Here is a 6,917-nt window from a genome sequence, read left to right as displayed (position 1 = left end):
AGAAAGTGGGCACAATTCATTCAGTTTATTGACCCTGTCAGGGAAAGGACAGCCCTGTGATGGGAGACCTAACTGACCCTGAACCAGGTTTTCAGCAGAGGCCCTGTGACCCTGACAATTACCATAGCCATCACCGAGCCTGCAGTGAGCCAGACACTACCCTGGATCTTTCACACATTCACCGATTTAAGCAACACAAGAACCTTGTGTGGGTGTCCCCAGTTCACTAATGAGGAAGTGCTCAGAAGGTAGAAGCCCTGCCCAGGACTGTGCAAATGTAAAGCCAGCACCTGGGTCTGGCCCGTCTCAAGAGTTACTCCCCACTGTAGCATCAGGGTGGGAGCTGGGGGGCTCTCAGCTGTAATCCAAGGGTGCTTCTCACACCAAACCTTTGTATGAATCGGCCTAGATAATAAAAGGTCAGCCCACTCACCTCAGGACCCCTAGTCTACCTACTTCTTGTCCTTCCCTCCTTTCTCAGCAGCAAAACCCCCTTTTAAAAAATAAATAAATCTTTGATCATACTATGTAATATGCAAAAAAGTGAAACCACTTTGGTTAAAGGTGAGGATAGTAGAGGCCATGGCCTGGCCCAGTGAGCCTCCCAAGTCACTCCACAAAACCCAAGCCTTCTGATACCAACATGAAAACAGCTGCTTCCTTCCTTCCATTACTCAGAAAAGCAAAGCCCAGGAAGGCACCTTCATGTGCACTACTGAGCGTAGAGTTCTACACTGAATCCTTGAGCCACATCCACATCTGCCTCCCTGATATGCTCTGTGCTCCTCAAGCCTGGGCCTGGGCTTCCTATGGTGCTGGCTGCTGTCACCAAGTAACTACCGAGAAGGAACTAGTCCCGTGTCACTCTGGGTTGCTGGTAGGTTAACAGGTCCCTGGCTGTGTGCTCTCTTTGTAACTCGCACCACCAAGGATCGGTTAAGATAACTGGGGGTTAAATGAAGTTTGCACCATAATAGTTGTTTATGCTTACAGTGGCAACATATTAACTATTCCTGGGGTAAGAGGAGACCCCAAAATTAGTTACCACAAAATAACCTAGTCAAATAGAAATACTATCTGTAAAACTTGCAGGGCAGTTGCCAAGCCCAAATGAGATAAAAGAAAGGGAAACTTAAAAGGCATGGAGTTCTGGTTAGGGCCAAATGGCGCTAGCAGCCAGTTTTTTAATCCTTTTGCAGAAACAAAGCAACTGTGACAGCAAAAGAAACCCACAGACCCTAGAACATGGAGTAGGCCAAAGCCTTCATAGACACAATACCTCTGAGACATCAGCAGGGCGAAGAAAGGGGAGTTTTTATGGTGCTATAAGCCAGAGACCCCAAAAATTGCCATCAAATACTCATCCATTCTGAGTAGAAAACTCAGCAAGCCAATGTGAAAACAATTCCCAAAACTAGAAGATTCACAGGCTTCCATTTACAAGGGAGCCCAGAAACACTAACGGGAGACCTTCCATTTCTGCATATAAAGGATTAACGGTTATAAGAATTTCCCGCCGGGCGCAGTGGCTCAAGCCTGTAATCCCAGCACTTTGGGAGGCCGAGATGGGCGGATCACGAGGTCAGGAGATCGAGACCATCCTGGCGAACACTGTGAAACCCCGTCTCTACTAAAAAATACAAAAAAAAACTAGCCGGGCGAGGTGGCGGGCGTCTGTAGTCCCAGCTACTCGGGAGGCTGAGGCAGGAGAATGGCGTGAACCCGGGAGGCGGAGCTTGCAGTGAGCTGAGATCCGGCCACTGCACTCCAGCCCCGGCGACACAGCAAGACTCCGTCTCAAAAAAAAAAAAAAAAAAGAATTTCCCAGCCAGGCATGGCGGCTCACAACTGTAATCCCAGCAGTTTGAAAGGCCAAGACGGGCGGGTTGTTTAAGCCCAGGAATTCAAGACCAGCCTGGCCAACACGGCGAAACCCCATCTCTACTAAAAATACAAAAATTAAGTGCAGTGGTGGGCCTGCAGTCCCAGTACTCGGGAGGCTGAGGCACAAGAATAGTTTGAGCCCAGGAGGCGCAGGTTGCAGTGAGCCGAGATTGCACCACTGCCCTCTAGCCTGGGTAACAGAGCGAGACTTTGTCTCAAAAAAAAAAAAAAAATTTCCTTGGCTGGGTGCAGTGGCCAGCACTTTGGAAGGTTGAAGGAGGAGGATCTCTTGAGCCCAGGAGTTTGAGATCAGCCTGGGCAACACAGCAAGAGCCTGTCTCTTTAATAATAAATAAGAATTTCCCTCACGCTATAAACAACTACGAAATCAAGAAAAATATATGAAACAACTACTGCTTTCAGACATAGGACAACAGGCAGTGTTTGGGAAAAGGGAAACAGGTAAGCACAACAAACGCCCCAGATTACTACCCAGAAGCAGTTTCTGGGCCAAAAGGTAAAGAGATTCCAGAGTGTAGTAGTCTCTGGGACTTGAAGAGACAGAAGTCAGAGTTCAGGAAGACCAAGGCAGGCTGGGCACAGTGGCTCACACTTGTAATCCCAGCACTTTGGGAGGCCGAGGCGGGCAGATCACCTGAGGTCAAGAGTTCAAGACCAGCCTGGCTAACATGGTGAAACCCTGTCTCTACTAAAAACACAAAACCTGGCCGGGCGTGGTGGTGCACCCCTGTAATCCCAGTTACTCAGGAGGCTGAGGCAGGAGAATTGCTTGAATCAGGGAGGCGGAGGTTGCAGAGAGCAGAGATTATGTCACTGCACTCTGGCCTGGGCGAAAGAGCAAGGTTCCAACTCAAAAACAAACAAACAAAAAAGACCAAGGCAGAATTGAAGACAGAGGAGGACGAGAGGAGGAAGCTGCACAGAGCAAGCTCCTGAGAGCTGAAGGGTCTCCTGGAGTCTTTGGCCAAGTACTAACCTTCATATATGAAGGGTGAAACCAATAGACCAAGCAGCTGGAGCTCACATAGGGATGGGAATAGCCCATGTTCCCAGCAACCAGAAAAAAAGAGACATTCCACACAGAACAACAAATATAAGAGTGGCAGCAGGCCAGGCACGGTGGCTCACGCCTATAATCCCAACACTTTGGAAGGCTGAGGCGGGTGGATCACGAGGTCAGGAGTCCGAGACCAGCCTGACCAAGATGGTGAAACTCCATCCCTACTAAAATTAGCCAGGAGCGGTGGCGGGCGCCTGTAATCCCAGCTACTCAGGAGGCTGAGGCAGGAGAATTGCTTGAACCTGGGAGGTCGAGGTTGCAGTGAGCCGAAATTGTGCCACTGCACTCCAGCCTGGGCGACAGAGCAAGACTCTGTCTCAAAAAAACAAAGGAGCAGCAGCCAACTTCTCATCAGAAAGTAGGCAAACCATAAGAAAATTAACATCTTTGAAGTACTGAAACAATTAAAAAAAAAAAAACCCCATCAGTCTCAAATTCTATACCTACTGAAAATACGTATTTTTTTTAAAACAGACTCTTTCAAATAAAAGCTGAAAGAATTAATCACCAGCAGAGCTGCCAATACAAGAAATGTCAAAGAAGTTTCCTTCAGGCAGAAGGAAAAACGGGCTGGGTGCAGTGGCTCACACCTGTAATCCCAGCACTTTGGGATGCTGAGGCAACAGGATTGCTTGAGCCCAGGAGTATGAGACGAGCCTGACCAACATGGTGAGACCCTGTCTCTACAAAAAAATACAAAAATTAGGGTTTACAAATATGACTTCAGGCCCAACACGGTGGCTCACGCCTGTGATCCCAGCACTTTGGGAGACCTAGGCAGGTAGATCACTTGAGGTCAGGAGTTCAAGACCAGCCTGGAGAACATGGCAAAACCCCATCTCTACTAAAAATACAAAAATTAGCTGAGTGTGGTCACGCATGCCTATAGTCCCAGCTACTCGGGAGGCTGAGGCAGGAGAATTGCTTGAACCCAGGAAGTAGAGGTTGCAGTGAGCCAAGATCACGCCACTGCACTCCAACCTGGACAACAGAGCAAAACTCCATCTCAAAAAAACAAAAAAACAAAAAACAAATATGACTTCAACATATTGCAAATACCTTCAACAACTCCAATATCCCTTTACAGATATCCCCTTACAGGCTGAAGTGGGAGGATCGATCAGTTGAGCCCAGAAAGCAAAGGCTGCAGTGAGTTGAGATCACACCACTGCACTCCACCCCAGGTGACACAGAGTGAGGCCCTGTCTCAAATAAAAAAGAAAAATGGATCTGCACTAAGGAATAAGGAGCAACACGATAGTAAATACCCGAGTTCATAAGACTTTTTCTTAATTTCTTTAATCTCTCTAAAAACATTGGCTATTTCACATGCATTGTGGGGCTCATAGCTTATGTAAAAATAAAACGTGTGACAATAATATCACAAAGAATAGAAGTAGGGAAATGAAAGTATTCTGTGCTACAGTTCTTACACTATCTGTGAAAGGATATCGTAGTTGTTGAAGGTATTCTGCAATATACTGAAGTCATATTTGTAAATCCTAGAGCAACCACTCAAAGAATACAACAGCACAGTATAGTAATAAGCTGACGGTGAAGACAAAATGATACCATTCAAAACCCTCTAAAAGTGGTTATGATAAGGGAAAGAAAAGGAAGAACAGATGGGACAATGGAAAAACCGGTGACTTACAAATAGTCTGGAGATTAACAGTAATGTGCAAACATTGGTGTTTTAATTTTGATAAATGTACTATGGTTATATAAGACATTCACATTAGTGGAAAATGAATTGGGGTATTCAGAGAGAAAGATTTCATCTTCCATATGTTTAAATTTTCTGCTGGAAGCAAGCATTTATAATCAAAATTTACCTGGGATACTTGGTAATTTATAATCAAAATTACCTGAGATACTTGAAACAGATTCTGGGGCCCCCACACCAGAGTTACTGGATCAGAATCCAAGGATGGAGTCTTATAAACATGCATAAAACTTATGAAGCTTTCCTCATGAATCCAACACAACACAGGTCTGTATCTGGAAATTGAGATTAGATGGCCCTCCAGGCCACGTCCCACCCTGAGGTCCTATGGCTCTTGGCAGTCCATAGACTAAAAGGCTGGATGACCAGCAACGCTGAGAGAACAGTTTCAGTACAGCGGTGGGGATGAGAGTCAAGTTTGAGTTTTGAGGGGCCAGGACACAGTAAAGAGGAGGACACAAGGAAAGGGAAAGGAAATGGAGATGGTAACAAGAGGGGAGGGTGGGATCGGTGCACAACAGACGTTTTCAGGATTAGGAACCTCGGTGTATTTTAAGGCAGAAATCAAAAGCCATTGGAGGGGAACAGATTGAAGACACAAGAGAGGCAAAGTGTTAGAGCTTTGGCCCCAAGATGGCCAGAGGCTAGGGAAGCCCCAGTGAGACAGGCAGAGCTTGGTGAAGAGGAGGGATGAGAGAGCGTGGCTAAGGTTATGGAGGATTTAAGAGCGATGGCCACCTACCTCAAATGAGCCCCATGTGGCTGCTGAGCATTGGAAACATGGCTAGTCCAAATTGAAATGCACTGTAAGAACACATACTGGATTTCAAAGACTACACACCTGTAATCCCAGCACTTTGGGAGGCAAAGTCCAGCAGATCACTTAAGCCAGGAGTTCAAGACCAGCCTGGGCAACACATCAAGACTCTGTCTCTACAAAAAATACAAAAATTAACCAGGTGTGGTGATGTGCACCTGTAGTCCCAGCTACTTGGGAGGCTGAGGTGGGAGGATCATCTGAGTCCAGGGAGGTGGAGGCTGCAGTGTGCCGTGATAGGCTACTACACTCCAGCCTGGGTGACAGAGCAAGACCCTGTCTCAAAAAAATATATATGTATATTCATTTAGACATATGCTGTTGCACTCTTAGACTACAGTATGGTATCAGCATAAGTTTTATATTCACGGGGAAACCAACAAAATTCGTGTGACTCACTTCATTGTGGTCTGGAACCAAAGCTGTAATGCCTCCGAGGTATGCCTATATATTTCTACTGGAAAATGTGAATCTAGAAATTATGGAAGCTACAACTAGGACAAAAAGAAACCCCACCAAACGGCCCTATATCAAAGAATAAAATCTCTTTCTAGAACCCCAGAATCTGCCTCTTTCAGACTGAAGTTTAGCCAAATCTATGAAAAAAGAGCTTGCTAAATCAACTAATTATCAGTACAAATAAAATTATAATGAAAAAAGTATATGAAGATAATTTGGTCTCAGACGCCCTTTACATATAGCAATCAATTCACAAATGATGAGTCAATCATGTGCCTTCATGAAGGCAGGCCCTCAAGAGACCCACAACAGAAAGGAAAGCCACCGACAGGACAGAACCTGCTTCCTGAGCCCCCACCAAGTTCCAAAAAGGAGAACGGGGCTTTGTCCTCACCCTCAAGGAGTTGACAAACTGGGCTTGGTTATTATTCACACTTGGAAAGAATGAGGAAGGTCAGTCAGTCCCCTCCAGGTCACTCGGGCTTCCTCCAAGCTCCTCTCGTTCAGATTTGCTGTGTCCTCCAGCCAGCATCTCTCCTCCATTCCGTAACTAAGAGGACCGTGAGGTAGCTTCCGGGTGCCTCCTCCCGCCATGGTTCTTCTGTCCATCAGCTGTTCCTTCCTCGACTCTGTGGTATGTGGCTAGGGGAGTTTCCAACTCCCAGGGGGCATTTCAGTTCCCCAAAGATAACACAGCTTTGCGCAGTGGGTGTTTACTTGCTGGTGGTCTTATCTAGGATCAACACTGGCAGCTCTGCCTGGAGAGGCCTCCAGGGTCCAGGTAAGCGGAGGCTTCATGTCTCAGGAGATACCTGGTCACCATAGTTAGGGTTTTTCTGTTTGGAGATTTTTTTTTTTTTTTTATGGAGTTGGTGGCTCTGAAAAAGCTGCAAGTCTTCTCTGAGGACTACAGGCCTCTCTCTACCCTCTCCACATTCAGCCTCTCTCGG

Source organism: Trachypithecus francoisi, unplaced genomic scaffold (assembly GCF_009764315.1).
Source record: "Trachypithecus francoisi isolate TF-2019V2 unplaced genomic scaffold, Tfra_2.0 Lachesis_group0, whole genome shotgun sequence".
In the NCBI taxonomy this organism is placed as follows: Eukaryota; Metazoa; Chordata; class Mammalia; order Primates; family Cercopithecidae; genus Trachypithecus; species Trachypithecus francoisi.
Note: the sequence above shows the minus strand (reverse complement) of the source record.